At 38.6% G+C, this 24786-nt stretch overlaps 1 protein-coding gene and 1 non-coding gene across 2 annotated transcripts in view; both read right to left on the reverse strand.

Moving 5' to 3' along the window:
• LOC124153417 (TBC1 domain family member 1) overlaps positions 1 to 24786 on the reverse strand; it is a 315494-nt gene that overhangs the window by 197900 nt on the left and 92808 nt on the right. The window lies entirely within an intron of this gene.
• Trnae-uuc lies at positions 16394 to 16465 on the reverse strand. The gene has a single exon. It is a non-coding gene; the product is annotated as a tRNA-Glu (tRNA).

Here is a 24786-nt window from a genome sequence, read left to right on the forward strand (position 1 = left end):
AAATGATGGTCTAATTCGCGACACAATTAAAGAGGTTTTCTAAATATACCCCCTCGTGCACAAGATTTAAGGGCAAGAATATTTATTTCAGGAAAGGGAAACCAATTTACTGACTCACGAACTCACCATCAAGGTTTTCAGTTGCCCACTAAGCGCGGGATTGTAAGGACGAAAAAAATTTGAAAGGAATCCGGCGTTGTTGATTTTGAGTCATCGAGACGCGACGTCCGAGACTATCGCTGCGAATGAAACGAGGGAAGTGAGAGAGGAGGGGTCGAGACGAGTCATCGCATCGGGAGGAAAGCAGTCCTCAAGCCTCATTCTGCACCCGTCAGCGAGTGAGTCACCACCTCCGGGCCGTGGCTGATACGGATCGCTGGCGACAGCATTAGCTGAGACTGCATTAGCTGCTATCGATGCTGGTCAACTCAACGATACAACGAAAATATGCGTCCACACTATCGTTCAAGGGGAGTAAACAGAGGAGGCCGTCCCGTAGAGGTTTCATTTATACATATCTACATATTGCCACTTCGGGGTAATTTCTAACAGCTTTCCATAAATATCCGCAAAGCAATCCATTCATTCTCAATACCTGCAACACAGTACTTGAAATCGCGGGGACTAAAACAGAAAAGTTATGAATTTCATACGCCACAACGAATATAAATTTCGGGAACAGCCCTAATTACAACTAATTTCTCCGTGAATGAATTCGGGTCGGTTCTGCAGCGAGTGGTGAGTAATTGCTTCAGTATTGCCACTGCGGATGCGCGGTGGGTGGCTAAACAAGTTGAGGCTGACCCTCCATTGTTGGAATACTTGTGATGCCGATAACCATCCCGGTAATGACGACCGCTGTGGATCACACACGGAACAGTTGAAGCCGGGCTGAAGCCCAGAGTGAATAAACACGACAGTGATTTTCCGGCTTCGCCACGAGGGGCCTCCGCTTCACAAGTCAAGAACTTCACCATTTGCCCCCTCCCCTGTGTTCCATTCCTAGCTCAACCATAGTTTAACCACTTCGATAAATTTTCTGAATATCGTATTCCTATCCTCTATTTATTTTTTCTGTGGTTCTTTTTCAGATGGTAGGTAATGAAATGATATTTTGTAATCCACGTAGAACCGTGAAATAAAATGTGATTATTAAACATGGAGAACATAGCTATCACTACTCGAATAAATTCATTTTAATCCTTCCAATGCATCATGTTTCATTAAATATTAATTTTTCATGTATACTATGAATGTTTTAATATTGTTAAGCTTTCAAAATAATTATATTTTTCCTCTAAACGTATGAAAATCCGATGACGAGATACAGTCGTCATTGCGCGGTTTGGCGTCGAAAGTTCATGACGAGATAGACTCGTCATTACAGCGCAAGGAGTTAATAAAATAAAATACTCCCTCTCATTCGTCACAAATGTGAAAACCTTGCAACAACCGTCTACATTGTTTCCAAATTTATTAATATTAACCAACCCGAAAAATCCATACCTCCGGTTTCTTTCTCTTCTTCAGCCATTGCTCGAAAAACTTTTAATACCTACCTTCTCTCCACTTCTCCCCCTCGGAGGGAATGTTGTCTTCCCTTCTCGCACAACCCTCACTTGTTACTGAGTTATATTCTTCAGTTCTCTGAAGAGGGCCACTCTGAGAGCTGAAATACCGGTATTCGAATTCTGCCGGAATAAGCTGGATATTACTTTTAAGAATTCGCAACTTCACACTTTTCCCTCTTTAAATCTCTAAGCATACGAAAAGTGTTGAAGAATGTGAGATTACACAAACTTTTGCACTTGACCAAATAAAAAAACTGATTTAATATTGATTATACCTCAAAAATAGAGATAAATATAAAACTTATGCTCATATTTAGACAAAATTTTGTGAAATTTGCGAATGAATGCAGAAACTGAAGTCGATCCACGCCAGATGCACAAAATCGACGGTAGGCTCATAAATTCATTCCACCGTCTTAACATCCATTTAAACGCACATGGAAGACGTCATCGATTGGAAAACTTATTTTTTATTACATCTGCGATAAGCATTTGTTTTGCAACGCGCAGTACACCACGCTCTATCGCCCCCCTCCCACCCACCGCACCGAAAAGACACACCAGCAATCCATCCCCATTGGATTCACTTGGTGCCTGCCTTCCGTGAACAGCAGGCAAACTACGGCGACGGGTTTTCCTCCACCATTCCCTTATACTTAGAGTGGATGTACTTAGAGTGGATGTGGACGTAAGGTGGCTGACGGTTGACTCCTTCAAATCTTAAATCGGATGGCCTCCGTCCATCGCATACCATTAGTGCCTATTCAAGAGCAGGCTATGTCCGGCGCCGGGTTTTTCTCCAGCATCCTCTCATGGTTCCAAGCCGTCGGTCGCCTCCCCAAAATACCTTACCGCCATTACGAGAAGACAAGCGCTGGATCTGTGAGATCCCCTTGTCGCCTTTCGCTGAGAGCACGATAAAGCCGACGTCGGGTTTTTCTCCGCTCTTGCCTCATAATCAATAGTTGCTCTCAACAATCAAATAAAAATATCCTCTTGGAATACATAGATGCAAATGGCGCAAAGCAGTTATTCGTGTTTTTGACCGCTTTCCACCAATTTTAAAAATCTGAAAATATTAGATTATACTTCAGGGTAGGGGTAACAACATATATTTTTTTCGGCGTGTATACTGTTTCCTAAATTTTTAAATTTAATTTTGAAAATTTCAAACTTATGTAAAAGTTGAGCTTTCGGTCAAAAAATTTTGAAAAAAAATCAGGTTGGTAGAACATAATTGTATTTACATTTTAAAATCAAGATAACGATTTTACAAAATAAAAACTGGAGATATGGTTAAAAAAACTAATAATCATGTTTCAATTTTTTTTTGGGGTTATTATCCATTGTTAAGGCCTGAAAATTTGGGGAAACACATAATTTTGGATGCACTTAGAGTGTATACATTTTATTTTTAGAAATATTTGGGGGCACTTTTCACCATCTTAACCTGCTAGACCTTTTCATACCACCAGCCAGGAAGACTTTTCCAGACGTGGTTTTTGAGGAGATAAGCGAGCGACCCCACCGCACCCACATCACATGTCTCGGGCTTGGATTCACATAAGCGTGCTCCGAAGGTCTGCACATAACACGCTAATTGCAATTAAGAACGACGTGATTACCTCGCGCACTGTGCGCCAATGCCCGGCCGTGAAAAGCCAAGTGCATACGTCAGGAGACAAAAAGCACACGTGAGATTCGTGCATGCTATTAAAAGCTCCTGGTGACTAACCACTCAACGCTTTACGTCATAACTGAAGTAAGTCCAGCAGAATGAGATGTGCAAGATTGGAAGGATCAATTACGCAGTGTAAAGGAGACGATACCATTGAGGGAAGTGAGGGAATATCGAAGAAAAACACGGCACGCCGCCTACACTTCGCAAAAAAATCGCTTGAAAATATATAGAAATGCAAAAATGTAAATATTGCTGTGAACCAATATAAAAGGGAAGTTTATCTAAGCAAAACAGAGAAAAATTAGCGTATTAAAAAATTAGCGTATAAAAAAATTGGTACACGAAGCCTTTAAAACAAATACTCTTACATGAAGGTGAATTTTCCTAAAATCGGCCATTTAAACGTGCCTGAGCGATAAAAGACAATTCTTCAGTTAAACGGAAATCCATGGCCTCTAACAAGAGTAGTTTAGATTATTTAGAGAAGGCAAGAATAAGTCAGGAGAGAAGAAACGTAAGAAATAGACCAACATGAAGAAATTATAAAAGAAGAATAATGTTTCTTTGAGCTTACCAGAACCCAATTGCAACTAACGCAAAACGGAGTGGTTTCATAGGAACATGAGATTTTATAATGCCATAAAAACTGTAAATGTTTTTTTTGTAAAAAATTAGCTACACATGGAAATTTTTAAGAGCATGGATATTTTTACAGTGGTCGCTCTTATTGGTCATTGGTGGTTTACTCTGAGCCAAACTGGCAATGTAATTGATAAATTAATCTATGAATTATTGATAAATTGTAATTTAAGAAATAGATCACTCTCCTTCATTAAAGTACACGGTAACAAATAAGTAAGTCCTTCCCTATTATTTGGCGCATTTCTTTCGAAATTTATTCATCTGTCGTATTCTTTTGTACCAACCAAAGAGAAAACAAGCCTGGCTATTTGTCAGATTTACGCTAACTAAGGGACCGATGATCCTACAGTAACAGTAAGCATAATTCAGCAAGATGAAACGGCGACAAGAGAACCGATGATAATAATTTCATGTTGGAAAGAAGAATGTAGGTGGCAGAGATAAACTCGGCAGCAGCGAACAGAAGACTGACGTGGAAATATTAAAGCTGTGACGCGAGATTTTTTTAATTCCTCCACTCGACTTGCGCACATTTTTAAGACCGTCTAACGAAGATGCTTCCCGTGAAATATATTTTTAGCCACCGGCACTTGTCCGTGCGGTCTTAAACTCCGCTTCCTCAAAATCTACGTCAGAAGAAGTTCGCGAGGAGAAAAGCGGCTGAAGGAAGCATTCAAAGTCTTCGCAAGGGGAAGGGAGGATAGCGAGTATTGTGCGCCACGTGGAACTAGGAATCTCGTCTTACTATGACTACGGCCCCTCACTTTTCACCAGGTCTGACATTTATTAAGTATTTTAACTGCCAACAAGAGAAAATGTTACTAGTTCCTTTTACTTTTCTGCTCACTAACTGTACATGACACCCAAAAAAGAATTAACCAAGCACTTCTTAGAATTACCCTACCAAGGTATATCTGACCATAATTTTGCTTGAATTTTGCGCTATCGACTGCAAGCGAAATTATCCGTTAAAAATTAATTGGAAAATCAAATAGAAACTGAGATATGCATGAAGTAAAGGTATTCATGTAATCATTCAATGTCAACTAATGATAGCCATTCAAAAATAAAAATTATGATTCAATTCTTATGTGACCGATCGGGTTAGACTAAAATTGCGCAATGAAATATGATGCCAACAATTGGAACCAGGCCTTCCATAACAAAGAGTAACGTAACGGAGATTTTCATGTCCGTTCATGACGATACACTAAATAGCACATGATTTTAATGGTAAATGAAGCACTCGCTACATGAAAGAACAAGAAAATTTACCAAATTTCAAAGCCAAATTTTATCTTTCGTAAAAAAAATACCCGCGTTGTCAGATGTTTATCTTTTCTTTGGGCCATCGTCAGTGAAACATTGACATTTTTGCCCCTTTCGTAGGGCCTTTCGTCAATTCCGTCCAATCGCCTAGGAACCACCTACGCTCGCATTGAAGATCACAAATTAAGTAGGTGTGACGGCGTCATTAAATGATGAAACGGGGAATGGCAACTTATGGGATGCAATGCCTCAGCTGATACTGTTATATACACTTGAAAACAACTTCAATAATTTATTTATTTATGCCTGATATTTTACACCAAGTCAACGCAAGAATTTTTTCATCAAAGCCTTGAAGCCTACTTATTTGTCACTCCTTTAAATTCTTCCGCAGAGGCAGGCGCATCAACTGGCCTCCGTGAGTCTTTAGCACGCACGCTTCACGCTTCCCAATATCTCCATTGTATTTTCCCTGAACACTCCCCATCGTTTTTGCAGGTTCTCTTTCTCCCGACTGTTCGAAGGTCTTTCTCTGCGATTATTCCTTCAGCCTGTTTGATCTTCCCAACGTCACCCCATAGCCATTATAGTCTCCCGGACTCAGAGCCTCTTTCATCTCAGGCATGCTTCAAAAAAAAAAACCTCAGGTGATATCCCTTGCGCAGCAAAAGAACGTCGCTTTTGGAGAAAGACAATTGACAACCGTTTATTTTATCTTTTCGAGAAACGAAGGAGGAGATCGCTCACTGCTGCAGTCCCATATACACACGTACACAATGCGAACGAAAAGGGTTTCCAAGGAGATAAAAAAAAAGAAAAGACGGGGCGCGAGAACCCTTTGTCCTGCGTGGAAATGCAGGATGGATCGGTCGACACCAACATCCAAGGGATAAGGAACATAATTCAAGTGAAGAGAATAGAGCTCTAACCTCAAGGGCTGAAATACAATGGAAAAAAACAGGAATACCTAATATTATTTATTTTAATGAAAATTATTGCACTTACTTCGTTCCTTTCAGATGGTAAAATTTAACATAATTAATAACAATTTGACCTAGGCTGGAAAGCTCCAAACTAAAATTAAACCATAACCGAAGTTATTACAAGGCAAGTGACATAATCAGAGTTACAGAACATGAAATTCACGATTAGACTAATCTTATACGAACAAACTTTTTAGCATTCGTGGTAACGACCAATCTACGTGTACAGGAAATAGGGATAAAAATGTAATAGTTAAGGTCCTATGTTGGCCTCCAAAGTTTCAAGAAGTAGACGTATACATTATTTTTATTTTCGCATGGTGCGATAAGAAAAATCTCAAGGTATTTAAAGGCTCAGCATCTCTCAGTATCGAGCTAATTTTGGCGATGGTTACAGAAGTGCGATTCATTAAACGCTAAGCACTCGCTTTAAAATATCTCAAAAAGATTTCCACATATCAGCCTAGATGAAATTTATAGAGGACGCAACAGGGTAGCGAATGCAGTTGAACTGAGATAGAAAATAGCTGGGACTCAAAGTGTTTCTACCACAAATCACTGAAAATGGAAAATTTTACATTTCCGCATTGCGCATCAAGAACTCAAAACTGAGTTTTTGTGACAGAAATTCCGCCATTACCGGTAAAATGAGTAATTACAGGATAATTAAACCCAGCCACAACCATACAAATATTCCCGCGTGATCATAATACAGTTCAAGGGTCAAAGAAAAAATATGACTAGTGGTAAAAGGATGGTTAAAATAGTGCGTGTACATGTGATATATAATGCCATTCATTCATCAAATACATTCAATAATAAAAGTAATATTTTAAAATAACCCCTGAAGTTCACGACAAGAGTTCAACGCTTTATCACCATAACCAGGCACAAACTGAAAATGACACTCAGATTATATTTAAAACTGGTACCAAGCATTTTACGAATTTAATAGAGATAATGATTTTTAAAAACTTACAAAAGAAAGTTTTAATGCAAACAAGCAGACTTCATTGACTGAGGGAAAAACGCATATCGCCATGATTTCATAGCTTGATCACAGAATTTTTTCTTGCAAAGAATTTCATCATCGACTAAGGGAAAGGAAAGAAAAAAATAAAAGTTAATATGCAAATTTAATCGATAGGACACTTTTAAAATACCGAATCGACCACCAGATTATAAATTCTGATGTCCGGGAAACGTCTTCCAACAGCGGGGAAAAGGAAAATTATACAATCCAAAAAAGAATCACAAAACAATCACTGGAACATTAATATTTTCACATGAAAATTCGAAAATATGAAAAAAAAAAAGATTACGTCGAACCACGTGAGTGCAATTAGAAAAATAGCCAATGGGGAGACCAGAGAGGACAATCGAAAAATTTTCAAATTAAAAGAGAGAGGGAAAAAAAACAAGATGCGGCATTTTCGTCGTTCTTCGGGCGGAACGGCTTTTAAAGGGTCTTCCGTGAGAGGGTGGAGGGGAGGTACTGCCCCCTCCCCTCCCCCCGAGGAACCCCATGATGATAAAAAAAATACATGTATTCTCTCTCTCCGGATGGATTCCTCGTTCTGGCCCAGAGGAGACGGTGGTTAGCGCAACTGAATCCGGCGCACCAGGCGAACAGCAAGAAGCAGGAGGTGGCGAAGAGGTTGCGACGCGGAGAGTCGCCGATCGATGAAGAAACAAAGGAAGAGAGGATGACAGCCAATCAGAGAGCGCGCGCCGGTCAATTCGAAACATTTGCTCAGGCAAGACTCAACGTCAAATTTCATCTCAGGAAACCAACAAGTTACTACTAATTAATGAATGCGTCTCTTGACCATTTACAACTGCTCATTTTCCTGAGTGCTGGTCAAATTATCATTAAAATTATATATATTGACTTCCCTCCCGACGATTCGACAAATTCTTCAGGGATGAGAATTTAATGTTGGAATAAGAGTACAATCAACCACCAAATCATTATCACATACGTAAATTGATTTAAAAGTGACGTTCTCTTACGTTCAATCCTGATTTGGTTTGCTACGGAGACATTAATGTATGTTACTCAACAATAACGGAATTATTATTTCACAACAAAATATCTAGATAGTAAACCTATATGAGCAGTGCTCGGAGAAATTACAACTTACAAATCCAATATGAAAAATTATCAGGCTGAAACTACAGTGGAAGATTAACTTAAATTTACTTTATATTATTTGCTTGATTTACTATAGAATAAATTCTTATTAATCTGAACATGAACTGATCGACAATTTTTAACCCAACTAATACATTTATTAAAATTTACGAATACACAAATACACGCATTAGGTCTTCAATAAATTAAGTCGGGTGCATTCCTGAAATGTACGAAACATTCAAAAATCACTGTCAATTTTTAAATTTTCATTGAAAACGTTAGCTCTAACAATACGCCCCTCAATTTCACTAACCCCGAAGCTCCAAAGATGAACAATACAACCTTCCCAGGACGCGATTGATCAAAAAGCCTCGAGAATAGAAAGATTCCGAAAATAAAAGTCGACTTACTGCTCCTTCCTCATACGGAGGCCTATGATAAAACCCTTCTAACGGTAATCAGCAATTGGTGACCATAAAAATTCTATTTATCATCTAAACTACAAAAAGAATCTCAGAAGAAGAGTGAGGAAACTCAGGATGCACCATATAATTGGATATCTCCTCATTTAATCATGCCTCTTCTTTCTTACAGGTGGCAGGTGAGAGTGATTTAAGAACGTCGATCCACGCTTATTTTATGGTGCATAGGGAGAAATAATGATTCCCGACGGCCAAAACGTACACATTCCAGCATAATGATGTGCCGTCTGCCTTCTTAACATGTTGAGTGGGTTTCGACGAGGAAGGACTGTAGAAAAGGGAAAGCAAATCCACGGATACTGCCATTCACCTTTTCCGGTCCAATTTTTTAAAACTGTGCAATCAGACGGCAACGGAGGGTGGACACCAGATGCGAGGCACGGTCTCTCACGCTGGTACTATCACATAAAATGTTCGAAAAATCAATTAAAATCACTCAATATGCATTTAAATGTGGCCTACATCTTCACTCTCTTGAAGTGCACGTAACTGGCATTGGAAAATTTGCACATTAATAAGGAGCAGAACAATGATAACTTAATCAGGCAACTTATGAAAAAAATCCAGTTGGATATGAAAATATTCCCGCGAGGGGATGAGATGGAAACATAAACATTTCCGGGCGATTCGATCATCATCCTTTAATTATGCTAATATATTCAAGCTAAGATGAGCGAATAGCAGCAAAAATAGTGAATTTTTTCTGCTTCTCAGAGATTCATCATGTGCAATGACGTTGAAGTGTGAATTCCGCAACTTGTAGCTAAGGACTAGTACGTACTACGTAAAAACACAAGCAGTGGGACTTATATCCCTACAATGAAACACAATTAACATTAGGAACATACCGCGATAACGCTTCGACCAATCTGCCACTGTTATTATAACACTCATCTTTAGTTTGCGACACTTTTAGGACAGGAACAGAAGTACATAACTCGAAAAAGTCGGTTTCTCACGGCAACACAGAACTCTAACATTTAGTGGAACCATATCCATTCCCTCATCTATTTCACCATTTAGTGACCTAAAATGAACATTTCTTGGAATAATTATTGGCTTTCCGCGAAAAAGGCCAAAAAATATGTTAGGACCCTCCCATAAAATACCGAGTTATGTAATCCTTAAATTGATATTTTAAGCGGTTTCATAAAATAAAATATGCATCGATTAAGCCACTAAAATCATACCATATGCCGGAGGGAGAATAATACTCCGTCTTAAATAATTTATGAAAAATAAACAAGAGTAAGATTCTAAAGGTTTTGCCTTGCAAACACAATTAGTTGCGACACGAGTTTGAAAAATATACAGACTTAAGACATGAGCAATAAAAACTGATGAATAAAGTGATTTAAAAGAACGAGAATGCGATGCAGATCCAATTAATAGTGCACTTACGGAGAAGCGATAAAGTGAGCTCGCATCAAAGTTTACTCGTTACGAATAAAATATGTCCCACGAAAATCACGCGAGAAAAAAACAGGAATCGTGTAATAAGGCTAATAACATCCCAGCATACTGAAGAACGGTTGACCTGGATGCTATTAGTAAACATCCCACTTCTTGGCAGAAATCCACCTCACATGTCGATCTGCAGGTGAGGGGAGCCTTTTCGAGTCATGGCTATGCGGGCATAGATGGCAAGGTGACAGGGAGGCAGGATGGGCAAATGAGTGTATCGCACTCATCAGTCAACTGGCGATATTCTCGGATTCGCCAAAACAGAAAAAAAAACAAAAGAGGCAAATAAAGATTAGGACTAACCCACCCACAATACGAGTTACTTTAGGCCAAGCATGGATTTGTAAAGGAAAACTTGTGACTAGAGTTATGAAGTGTACATGTAGCTTAAATAAAAGACATCAGTCGACGATTACCTACTTTAGTAAGTAGCCGTCATTCCATTTTATCTCATTAATTAGTCCCCGACGAAAAAGATATGATTTATAGAAATGCACAGACTCACATGATACGTGAAACGTAAATCGCATCATGATGAAGTTTGCCTCGCATGGAATAATTTTTGAAAAAAAAAAAAAATGTTCTCCTCGTTTCGCTCCTGATATGAGAGATAAATACTTTCACGTAAGTAATTAAGGAGATTATTTCCAGAGCAGAAGCGCGCATGTCCTACTTAAACTGTACTTACTGGTACGCGAGATATTGCGCTCCCGTTAACGACTCTTCACTAGAAATAATACATCTTCCCCACGAGCTAAAATAGGAATAACTGTTCTTCTAATCATAGTAGCATGAAATAATGCGAAATTCACTCACGTATTTATCCTTAGAAGCTGTGCACTATAGGAAGGTATAAAGTTAATTTTTATTAGGCTGAAATACATAATGTATTTTTAAAATATAAAGGTAATAACAGTAACGTCTAAATATGAACTAGAAACATTACTTATACAGTTAGCTTCACTGACCCAGTAGTATTTGAACGCATGGGGAAATTTTTGAACAAACTTTCATCAGTGCGTTTAGTTATTAGTCCATTCCTTTAACAGGGATAAAAAATTATAAGTCTGAATTTAAAAACATTCTACCTGTCTCTGTAGTAAGTAAAAAGCGGAACTATTTTAAGAAAGGACACGGTACCGAACAATGGAGAGCAGTCTCCATTCTATAACTTCCCTCTTCATTTGGTAACTAGTACAACTCTTTACTGCACCAAGGAAAGCTTTTAAAGATTTATTTTCGCACTAGAAGTCATTCGAAGGCGACGACAGTGATCGGGACTTGGCATCCTTCAAATGGACACTACAGAAAATGGGAGAGAGCTAGACAATTGTACAAGAAAAGGCAAGTGTTTTGCCCTGGTATATTGGCACACGACAGAGGAAAACATATTATTCGCGGAGAAAAATACTCATCGCTCCCTCTAAGGCAAAGATATACTGTTTTCATACGATAATACGAATACATTTTTATAAATGGAACCAACTTGTAAGCAGTACAATTACTTACCTTATGTAGAACTACATTAAAATCGAAGGGTATGAATAAAAACAGCGAGAGACATTACGGTGTAAGCCTAAGAATGACGTCTGGGAGAGAGTTTTCACTCCCAAAAATACCTTGGTCGCAAGTCACTTGCTTAAAGACTGTCAAGAGGAAATATCATTGAAGAAAACTAAAAACTAAACGGAACTTTCCAAAACAACGCGCTCCCATCAACAGAAGTTATTACAGCTCACCACCAGCATTTCCCTCGGAAAATTTCATGTCCATGATAATTGTATCCCAACATAAATAAATTTCAACACAAAAATAAAATTCAAAGAGTCCTTTCAATATACCAACAGGGCGATTCGACCTGAAGGTTATTTTGGATAGGCGAGGGTAGAGTTCACTCTAAAGTAAGCCACAGGCGTGTAAAATACAAAATACGATAGAGTGGACAGATCCTTCCACTGTGCCACCTCATACGTAAAGAATTCATGTTTGGAGATGCCCAAAGACTACCCGAAATTCGAACCCAGACAGCTGCCAAGAGCTCTCTACCCACAAGGCTACCACGTACTTACTTCCGGATACACCCAAGACACGATTAGATTTTAGGACGATGTTTAAAACTCATTGAATCCAATCTAAACAGGATCGGGAGAAATGGTAGGGAAAAGAAGAGGTCTCGCAGGAAATCAAGCACTTTGCTAGATGTCAAAATGACGTCTTATTCTGCAACTAAAAATAACGACTCTAATAGGACGAAAGTGTTTCCCACAAGATACCCTCGGCTCATCAATAGTGAAAGCGACCAAAAACTCTCTCCACCGCCGATAACGTTATAAAAATGCGAACTCTTTGACGTGTTTGTTTAGGCATCAGAATTGCTCGAGCATTCTGAGTGTGACAAAGGTAAGCACAATTGCTTTCACCATTCATTTCCTCGTCCGCCAATGATTCCGAAAGGGATTGGAGGTGGGTGAAAGTGAACGGGAAATGTCTTCAGCATTCACGGTTATCGTCTTGACAATTCACAAAAAGCACACGTGACGCGGAGTGCCAGTATGAACACTCGGCCTTCCTCAACAGCGATCGCCGGAACCCTCATTCACGCTTCGTTTCGCAAGGAATGCATGGACCACATTAGAACAGGCTCTATTTTTTGACATTAGTGTTAAATATATTTATTTCACTTCCCAAATTTACACCAAAATGCATAGAAAATCAGAAAATTAAGGCACTCCATAGAAGAAACAATCTTGTGTAAAGTTTGCCATTCAATGTAAATAGGGCAATGCTCCGCAGTAAAGTTTACAAATAAGATTTAAACAAAAGTAGCTCATATATGACTCATCACAGTAACCTGTTTCCACATATAATGAATAAAGTATGCGAAAAACTTGGAAACAATTACAAAATACAATAACAGGAAATTATTATTATTATTATTATATACAATTATAATCAAATAACCATTATCATTTTCACGCAGTAATTTTTTTCCATTTCGTAGCCATAGGTATTTATTTGTATTTTTGTACTCACGCGCGGACGCAAAGAGTATTTTCCTTCTGGGGGATAAGCTGCCATTACTGTAAACAGGGGGGGGGGGGTCGACATTCAAACCCATATGGCGGGTTGAAAAGTTCCTCTTCGCTATTCCCTTCCTCAGTAGCTCTTCTTTGTCGGATGTGCAAACTTTGATCACAATGCCTGGTACCTTATTAGAGTCGCCTCTATTCCCCATCCGATGACATCCCCATCGAGGTCACTTGATATAGGTAATAGCAGCGTATAATAACTTCCACAATTAACTCTATTGGGAGTATTTGAAAAGACTTTTACACATAATGATTAGCCCTCTACAGTTTACAGAAAAATATTAACGGAAATTGAGCTTATTTCGACGGTTGAAATATAAGCATGCAAAAAACAGCTATTGCAATTCCGGTTCAAGAAAAGTAGTAACTACACACATTCATTTCTTTTCTTCGGATACGGAATCTCTCGAGCGATCACCAGAGATGCTCTGCTACGCGATGGGAAAGGCCAGATGTCCGTGTGGACCAGGCAGACAGATCAACAACAGTTACCATTCACAGACGTCCTTCCACATGGCCCCGAGGACCAAGCGAAGCGCAGATTCCCACAATGCACCCAAAGGAGCATTGGCTGAGATTAAAAGGCAGACTTTGAACAGGGCAGCTGAGGCCGAAATTCTGAAAAACACCGAGCGCGAACGACCCACTCCGAACCTGAGTTTCCCGATACAAGGAAGAAAGCCGATTCCGTCGATATACATTGAAATCCCTGTTTTCACTGAAGGCACCATTTCACATTAGTAGCAGTGAATTTGTTCATTCTATTGTACAACTTCCAAATTTGCGCCCCTCACAGACTTAACACGTCCTTAAATTCCCTCCTCATTTCCGTTCTCGACTTTGTTTAATTCGAGGTAAACATTAATTCCCATTCAATTAAAGACTCAAGTTGAAGAGTGGGCTGGTCATTCCGAATTGAAACTTTCTTATACTCTTCACAGTTCATTAATGAATACAGATGATCGCAGAAAAATCAAAGGGGATCCATGAAGACATCTTCACAGTGCAGCTGGATCAAAATGACAACAGTGCACCGAAATGATCGTGGTGTCTACTGCTGGCACGCACCCACGATAACAGCCCACGGTAGCTGGGTGGCTTTCTGCACGATAGAGATAAATGTTTATATTGGTTCCCAAATTTCTGCAGTATAACTTCGGGGGATGAATCAAGCGTTTTCTTCCTCCATCGCAGTTACTGAATCATTGATCTTCATAATGGTGGAACATGAAGAATAAGCATCCGCAAATTGATAAAATTAGCCGTTGATTCACAGAGCAACTGCCAGCGAAGATAAATTTTTTGCTAGTTCTAACGAGAGAGTATGCTTCAAGGGAACTATATAAACCTTCAATAATGAACAAAGTAATAGTTTCAGAAATTAAGTGCAACCTGAGAATTAGAAAAAAAAAATTCCAGCCTTCTACAGAGAGCCAAATTTTATCAACAGAAATTGAGCATATTTGAAAAAATATATTTCATACACAAATTAAATACTTAAAACATTCACAACTTCGTGTACAAGGGAACATCAGAACAAATGGAAAATTCTTGTTAAACTTTCGAGTATGGTTTGAACCTTCCATTCTATATTTACAGAGAGCTTCAAGGCTTTCAAAGGCGCTTTACAGCTTAAAGTTAAGTTTGCGAAAATACGCTAGATCACGTCGGTAAGCATCTAAATGCTCTTTTTCTGAAAAACTGTATCATCCGACGGCAACTGAAGGTGGGAAATACTTAATCAATACCAAAGGCGAGGCACGGTCACTCAGCTTGATACTTTTACATAAGGCGTTCGAAAAATCAATACAAATCATTAAATACGTTTAGAATTCACTCACTTTAACCCGGTATCGCCTGGATTTAAAATATTGTGCGATTTTTGTGGTAATCATGTATCTAAATTTCAATGAAATTCTGAGTCATTAGGTGCAAAATTTATTCTTTTATCCCTAATAGAAACGCCTAGCGGTACCATATGCTACCACCAAAATGTTTTGCATTATAACATCCCAAATGCTAGGCTCGCATCAAAAAAATATACTTTATCTGAGATTTACATGTTATAACAATCATAATAACATAATAAGACTTCTGTTTTAAGAGTAGTACACGTAGCGTAAGTAAAGAAAATCGAAATGCTTGCTCTAAAAATTCCGTTTTTATTTGGGCTAGTTGATAATTCCCTTTTTTCAAGCGGCTCTAAATGCTTTATTTACAGCTTTAAAATTGCAAACTTTTCGGAAAAATGTTATTGAAAATATTTAAATTAATTTAAAATTCACAAAACCCCTAATAAATTACGACAAATGACAAAAAAGTTAAGTTTAGCACTGCACTACCAGCTTGTACCATTTGGTACCGCTAGGCGTTAACGGGTTAAATTCTATAATTAGCATTGGAATATTTACTCATAAAAATAGTACAATTGACATGCAACTTATGAGGAATTCCGGTTAGGTATGGACGACTTAGTAAAAAAAAAAAGTTTGAGGGCACGAACTTCAAGCTCCCATTCCCATCGTGCCAATGTTTGCTCATCGCAAGTACGTATTAGAGATAAACATCCGTTCAAAGCGTAATAATTGTTTAATTTCACATGCCAAAACATATAATACTAATGCCAGAGCTATTTTTAAGCATTTATTGCAGGTGTATGATAATACCATTTCAAAAATTTAATACAAAGTAAAACCACAAAAAAAGAGCCACATTGAAAAGTCTCTCCGAAGAAAATTCACCGGTCTTTGGCCTCAGAATCACCTAAAACTCCCAAGATTCCGTAGAATTCTGCTCTTTCAAATATGTCGGAAAATCGTTTACAAAAACATTCTCGAGTAAAAATATAAACAAAATTAGTTAAATAAATAATATCTCCGTAAAATTCAGTAACTAAGGCAAAATATTGAGATAGAAAAATAATAACTGCCATGTTAATGCGCGCGAGGCCGACGAGCCAAAGCAGCGAAATTAAGAAATTAGAAAAAAACAACGAAGAACGCTAGTTTTCAAGTTCCAACTCCACTATTGAAGATTGAAGCAGCAAAAAAATTCACCAACGAGAGAAAAAAAAAGTTCCCATGCCGGGAATCGAACCCGGGCCTTCTGGGTGAAAGCCAGATATCCTAGCCACTAGACCACATGGGAGGCGTGAGAGGAATGGAATTTTCGCGCAACTTAATCGCAAGCCCCGCGTTTCACAGTAAGACTCGAGCATTTCATGTCTAACTATCGTCCTTCATAAACAATTAACGCAGGTAAAACGATGAATTTGTCTTCCCTCATACCTCTGCGACAATATTTCCCGCAATCCTCTTCGAGTAGCCAGCATAGCAGGCAACATGACCAGTTTCGGACGGGGTGGACATAATATGAAAGGACGAACAATTAAAAACTTAGCAATTATCGCTGCTATAGGTCTTAAATCATGCAAAAAATGGTTCTATATGAACCGATACAAATACCGATTTTAGGATGGCGAAAGATAGCGCTTATCTCCGTTCTTAGCATACCTACATCCATTTTATCACAGATTTATTTCCAAATTGTTTACTACCTTATCCCACAGGCAATGTTCACTACAATCCTATTAATAGTCTACTTTGCAGAATAATAATTCCATCGGCAAATACCATTGTTCCTAGAGGCATCGTTGATTAGACTACTTACCTTTTAATCGTGAGGGGCGTCAACGATGTTTCATGTATTTGAAGTCGCAGCTGAAATTTGGGGCGAAGGCTAAGAAAATGCTCGCTAGCGGTGGTGCGTATGAGTAAAATAAGTATGAACTCAAATATGTTGTTTATTAAAAATATCGCAGCTCACGGTAAGGGGCACTCGCATTGAAGGAGTGAAAAATGAAGGAAATGATAAAATATTGAAAAAATTAATTATACGACTGTACATTCGTCTCATCAAACGTTAGCGTTCGCGAGAGGAGAGTGAATAGCGGGAAATATCTTATATAAAGATGCTTTGCACACATAAAGTTGAGTTTTGGACGATTGAATACCATATTTTGAGGATGAGGTGAATTATGTACTTCCATAGCTTGAGGGGGAAGATCAATTCTGAAATGTGTGCTTCATCGTGAGATACAACAAAACCGTAGGTATCCCTTGTAATATAAGGTGATTATTGAAGCGGTATTACAAAGATAACATAAGTAAGTGAATGCTTATGGTACGTATCCTTGAAGTTCTTCATGCGTTGTCTGGCGCCAATAGACATTCGTGTCGATTTCGACAGGGAGATTCTGCCCTGCGTGTCTCTTATCTCATATCTGTACCTTTCGCATTAACCGGATACTAGGGAGCTCTCAGTCCACATGTCTCCCTGTATCTGGCATCCAGAACACAGCTCATTCTCCACTCTACTTAATACTTGATCAGTAGACAGTTTTAACAGCCTGAACTTAACATAATTAAGAGAGAAAATGTCTGGTACTAGAAGATGAAAATGGATCCACGGCGGCTAACGGTAAAAAGAGGGAAATATGCAGTGACGTAATTATGGGAGGGGGTTGAGGGGATGTATCCCCACAAAGCCTCAGAAAAATAAAAAATGCATTTAAAAATCATGTATGGATTTGATACATAATAACTGCCTCTGTTTAAAGTTAAATTATAAGCGCCAAAATGATGTAAAATGCATTTTCAGGCATGTTATTTTTCAAAAATTTTCCTGAATTCCCCATTACCTGCTGCTGCTGGGCTGGGCTGCATCCACTAATCCCCCTCATCCCCCCACAGCATATCTTTAGTTACGGCACTGGAAATATGACTAAATATAAAAGAAGGGAAGAGTGAGATAAACTTAAGATCATTTTACAAAAATACCAAGTAAACCGTTTTTCCGTGTTACTTGAAGCATAATCCATACGGAGGTCACCAAATCCACGAAAATCTTATACTAACGAATAACCCCAAAAGAATATAAATGGAGGGAAGGGAATCCTCTTTCAGTCGTCAGTAGGTACCTCAAAACGCCACGCACTCACTGTATCTCATAAAAAAAACTATTGCAGATAACTCAATTTTCAGAGGAAATTAGACGCCCTGATAGATTTCATCATTTTCCATTCGGTTTCACTACATACCCACCAGTAACTGTGGGGCAGAGGATAAGTTAGCTCCTTATATAATATATCCATTACATTTAAACGAATATAACTATGAAAGATTAATGTTTCAACGTTTTACAAAATTGGTCCCGATAGAATATCAGCGTTGGTGCAGGTAAAATATGTCAACTTTGATGGACCTAAAATGTAACTAAATCGAAATTCTAAAAAAGTCGATTTCATGCCAATAAGATGCAAATGATGAATTTGAAATAAAATTACTCACACCTATATACGATATCCTCTATCACGATCAATGCACACTGAAAGGGGAAAAGGCATGGGGGGAACTTCGTAGGAAGATTGAATACCCCAGCTATATTGGTAGGCATGATCACCAATTCAAGATGAAATGCCGGCCGCAAAGGACTAATGTAAAGAAATTCTCGTACCTTAACAGGACGATTACGGAATGGAATAGACTCCCTGCAGAACTGTTTAAGCCCTACCCTAACAACGTAAGGATTTTCAAAAAGAGGTGTAGAGGATTAATATTGGAAAATTAATATCACTGAATTTTAATACTTTCCAGTTTCATTTAGGTATTGTATTTCTCATTTGCTATATTTTTGTTTTTCTTTTTATTTTGTATAACCTGTTACCACCTGGCAAATAGCCAACTTGTAACTTGTACTATATAATAATAAAAAATGAGAATTTTACCTGCGGCCAAAAATAAACTACTAAGGTAGCTATTCAAAATTCCCATCCCCAAGTCATTCGGTATATTAGCACATTCTCCATGGCAATATCCTCTTCCCTTACGCCTTTATACTCACGAATGTGATGTTTGAAGTAAAAAGATAAAAACTCTGTACAATTTTTACAAAGAGTTTATTGTACAAAATTGTAAAAAAACATTGAAATAGTAAAAAATGTACAATTTCTACAAAGATTTAAATTTGAATGCACAACCAGCTCCGCAAGCGACGTAAAATATTGTATTTAAGTTTTTATGCTATGTGAACCTATAAAGTTTTTCTTGGACCATCAGAAGCAATTTCACGAACCCATGCCACAAAGCAACCGTCTCACAGCTACTGATCCTTCTAGCTGCATGCAAAAAAAACGATCGCTTCGAAGACTTACTCACTCCAGTTTTATTGCATCGGGGAATAGGAGGGTTTTAATGAGACGCTGCAGCCGAGCGGGTCTGCCTTGGAAGAGTAGGGCACGGCGGTTATTTTGCCTTTACAAGTGCTTCTAAAATTAGATTCCCGATCGACAGCGCTTGAAAACCTGAGATGTACTTGTTTTTTACACTGAAATGAACCCGTTAACTCGATCACTTCCGTCTCTGCGTTAAAGACGTATTAAGCGTCGATTTTCTACGCGCTTGTGTTATAAAAAAATATGAACAGGGTGATATTAGCGCGTAAAATGAAACGCTACGATATCAGAGGACTCAGCGGCCTGTAATGGGGATAAGACGAAAGAATACTCACGATGTTTCTCAAGTGGAAAGGTATAGTGGTATATTTGCGAGGTTTGGATCAGATATCACCCAGCTTACCTGAAAAATATAAACGAAAAAAGCAGTTGAAAGCACAAGTAGCAAAAAAATCATACAACAAACATTAAGCACACAAGACATGGAAGAAGGGTCAGATTTGGTTGGTAAACACCCATAGAATGTTTTCGGCGATTCACAAGTTTACGAGCTAACCAAAAATCATTTAAGTCTATCACTTCTCAAGAAAAGAAATAATGCTATAATAACACTCTTTTTTTAATTTTCAGGGGGAACAAGAAAACTGAGGCGTGATTACAAGGATTTCACTTCCTAAAGGAAAAAAGCATTTTCCTTCAACACTAACGAAAATACCCGCATAATTATAAATGTGATTATCTTAACGATACACAAACGATGAAATTTGTCCATTAAAGTAAGAGGTGTTTGTTTTAAGAGCTAGATTTTATATTTCAGATTCTATAAAGAAAACCAACGCAAGAATTTCAAAATTACTAAAGTTTCATGCAAGTAAATTAGTAACATGCTCAATTCTGTATTACATTCTTTTGACTTCTAGAAAAATCAAGTCAACTGATTTCGAATTATAGAGTTTTGACTATAATTTGGGAAAATGAGTCCATTAAATTAGTTAAAAAGGTAAAATGATTATGGCTCAAGGCAGAGACACGCTCGTCAAGCAAATAATTACTCCGTAATTGAAATAATAAAGCTAAAGACCGAAGAAAAAGAGGTGATTAGTGTGGAGATGATTTGCAGAAGAAAGGAGGCCACAGGAGGGTCAAGGGAAGGCAATGAAGCAAAGAACGATGAGGTGCTCTCAAAGGCCAGGCGGAATCTCCGACGCAGCGAAGGCAATCCGTCAAGAATCCATCATGAGCTAGCACAGCTGCAAACTGCAATGCCTCTTTTCGTAACACAGGCAACCAACGAACACCCGGGCAGCGTCTGCACTAACCAATGACGCGACAGGACTCAGACGAGGTTTATTGCTCGAGACATGATGCACATAATGACCGCTTTTTCAACGGAAAAATTCTAAGGTAGACTAATCCAAAAACATGCTACATGTAGAGAGTACGTAATTGGACCATAACCAAGAGCTAGCCACAGGAATGGGCGCGCTAAAACTTTTGACGCAATCCAATGACTGCATGTCAAAATGAATGACTTGGTATTATGGTAACGGCGTTTTATGGCTAGCTACTCCATGCCATTCAGTAATGTAAAAAATCGCCAAAAATTGACGGAAATTTTGTAACTGAAGTGCACCAAAACTCATTTTAAAATCTCCGATATAAATACGAAAAAAAAGAGTATCTTAACAATAGATGACGCAATTTTTCCCCAGTAAAATAGTGCAATAGTGTCAGAAGCTGCTTAAGCCGTAATATTAAAAAAAAAAAAATACTGAAAATCATCGTTCCTAAGGAATGTTTTCATGATTGCATGCCTGCACATGGACGATGTCGAATTAAAATGGTAGTTGGCACCCCATTAATTGAATACCAACCATTTTTGAGCATTCTTTGAAACTGGAGACTATCAATGTTTTACCTCATTCCGTGATTCAGTCCACTTTTTTTCGAAATCAACCTTTTGTGCGTGAGTATTGTACTTTTTAATATATGTACATAACTTTCATATCACCCTAATTAAATTCCACGTAGAAAACTGACATCATCCCCTTTTTTAAGCAACGCGGGTTGATTTCTATTTGAGCCTACCAACAACGAATTATGCAAATCTTCTACTTGCTTGAACTCTAAAGCGGAGGATTGGATGCTCTCAAAGGCTGACGGGAATGCAGGCACTCCAAAAATAGGTCCATCCAATCCAAAGGACATGGAAGATATGACGACTCAGATTCTTAAAGACAGCAGCGTAAAACGTCGTGAGGTTGCTCCTTGCTGATGTAGGAATTTCGAGAAGAAACAACTGTTGTATATTATTTCTATCGACTTTTGCCGGTTCGGATGCGATCACAATTACAACGGCTTCTCCAAATCCTAAAATTACTTTACGACACTTACTGTTTATGACACATAATTATTGCTACTAACAAAAGTGAAGACAAACAGTCAATATGTAGTTTTGACTCGTTCCCACGATGAGCTCAAAAATTAAAATAGGAGAAAAATAAATTGATCAAAACTCACATTAAAGCCCGATTTTTAAGTGTTGATAAACTGCGAGCGGCGACGACACCCTCATCCCGAGACGTTTTTGCGCGTCCCCAAAGTTCGGACAAACATCTAATCCTTACCAACTTCACAACAGAAATGCGTTAAATAGCCAAGTCGATCGATCCATTATCCTGGTAATTGTGTTTTAGGTCAATACTTATCATGTACCATGCTTCAAATGACGACTTTTAACAATTAATTCTGAAAAAAACTTGATAAATCGACCGCAGTTACGGATCCTCAGGGTCCCGCGTCGCGTAGCTCAGACTTGACGCGCGATCGAAAAATCGCTCACATATCCTTGGTTGCTTTTCAAACTTTTTCAAATATTTTTGGTAGAATTTTTAAGAAATCTTTACTCCACTTTACACACACACACAGTGATATAAGTTTCCCGAGTTGCATATTTCGTTAACGAAAGATAATGTCTACTTTATTTCAAATTTCACGCGAAAAATGGGTGATCAATTTTGTGTTGTAAAACCATGCAGATGTGAACCAAAATCTTTAAAGTTCGTGGATTATACAGCCAAAGTATCCGGTCAAAGGAATATTGTGTTTTTTATTTCATAAAAATCGCAACACCATCTGCTTAAGTTTAAAGATTTTCGGAGAAAAACGAGATCGCGCGCGTATTTGAAAAATTGATCATGTTTGGGCTACTGTATCTCAGCAACGGATGAAATTTATGAAAAATGGCACATTAATACATAATTGACAATAATGTATGAGTATTTACGCTAAATTTTAAGTCTCTATCTTGAAAAAAGCCATTTTGGACTTCTGTCCGGCTTTTTCCGATTTTAGACCACTGTGCGTCGGTTCGATAGGTGCGAGCACAACCTAAGCCAGTGATAACAAAATCGGCGAGTATAATTCGCACATAGGCCTCTGCCACCCTCCGACGCACAGAAAATCGTGATTAGAAGAATTATTAGGAGGAAAAGTTCAGACCTTTCCTCGGGTTTGAACTCCACAAGCTTCCTTCCGTAGCGGAGCGATTTACCCACGACACCATCAACATTCCCAGCAGTGTAATATTCACTCACATGGGAGACATACTGAGATAGAGGAAAATATCAGTGGAGGAAAAGTTAACAGACAAAAGTTCCTCCTTAGTAAGATCAAAAATTACACACGGTTAAACCCTTTCAGGATGATGCGATTTATTATGTAAGAAAATAAGTGCAGATGAGCCAGCACCGTACCACAGTACAGAATTATGATGAAACGTAGCAGATGGAAACATTTCACAGGACGTATTAAGGGTGTGAGTCCTGTCGAATCATTCTTAATAAACGCGACTGTGAAAGGAGAACCAATGAAACAACGATTTTTCATAGTTGATTTTCCTGCTTTAAAAAATGGCAAAATAATTTAATGAAACTATTGATTGTATCCAAAGTCTATAGGAAACTTTTGATAGACGAACTAGGGTGAGAGTAGGTATGAGCTAAAATTTTCAGCAGAACATTTTTGCCTCGCTCCGAGCTGGACGATTGGCCTGCGATGCCCTCGCGAGGCAAAAACGATGGAAGGGCGAAGAGTGGAGGCGGGGGAGGCTGTTTCGGGGAATATGAGGGAAGGTTACGAGTCCCAGGGCCCCCTCGGCAGCCGTGAAAGGATTTTAAGAAGAGAAGGGGGCGGCGAGTTGCGAAGATTGAGCACGGAAGAGGGCGGGAGGGAAAAGAAGCGAAAAAAAAAACGGTTGGAAATATTGCAGGATAAACTCGAGGAAGCCCTATACCTAAATTTATTTTTTTAACTTCCACATGCCTACAGAAATGACATATCAAAGTTCGCAGTTCCAACAGCACCTCCTCTCCCCCGAAATGAGGACACATTTCTGCCGAGTGGACATTGTCTTCAGCTCGCTGCTTAGAGCAATCGTTGTACATTCTTATTCTCTACTAGTACTACTGAACTTTCTTAATTTTACTTCACATTTATTTTAAATATAAAATTAAATGGAATGCCCTTATTTAAAATTATCTGCTCATTTATCTTGCTTTGATCTCGGACCCCCAAAGACGGAAATCCATAGAATACGCCAAGGACTTAAGCTACGCAACACACGCTATCATTTAATAAAACCGAGAATACTACCGATCCAATTCCTTTCGTAATTGATAATGCCACTTTGAGTGTACTCCTCGGAGTAATTACTCTCAAAGACAAGCATCAAGGGGAAAATGTTTACAGCTCTCCCATGGAAAACGAAATCTCAGACTTAGATTTTGGTTCTGCATTAATTATGGAGTACCTATTTCAACGTGTGTAAAGGTCGGCTGAATTTCATTTACGTTCATAATTTAATCGTACTCGGTAGGTACATTTCGCTGTCCCCCCCTCTCCCCTCCACCATATTCCTTTATAAGCTTTCTGGTGAATTCAATCGATTCGGCTTTTACTTTGTGAAAATCCATGTTGAAATGAAAATACACAACCCTGGTAACTTTTCACTGGAAAATTATTTATTGGCACGACGCGTTTCGACGCTGAGGCGTCATTCTCAAGCACACTGTTTATTATATCGACAATCCAATAAACACCCAAATTCTAGCAGGGGTGAGAGAGGGAGAAGGCCTCTCCTAGCGTGTGCTTAGTCACGCATCCCAACCATTCCCTCACCAACCCTCCTACTCCACCCCAAATTTCCCCCTCTGTATAACTCCTCACCCTCACCTCA

The sequence above is a fragment of the Ischnura elegans genome, chromosome 2 (genome assembly GCF_921293095.1).
Source record: "Ischnura elegans chromosome 2, ioIscEleg1.1, whole genome shotgun sequence".
Classification (NCBI taxonomy): domain Eukaryota; kingdom Metazoa; phylum Arthropoda; class Insecta; order Odonata; family Coenagrionidae; genus Ischnura; species Ischnura elegans.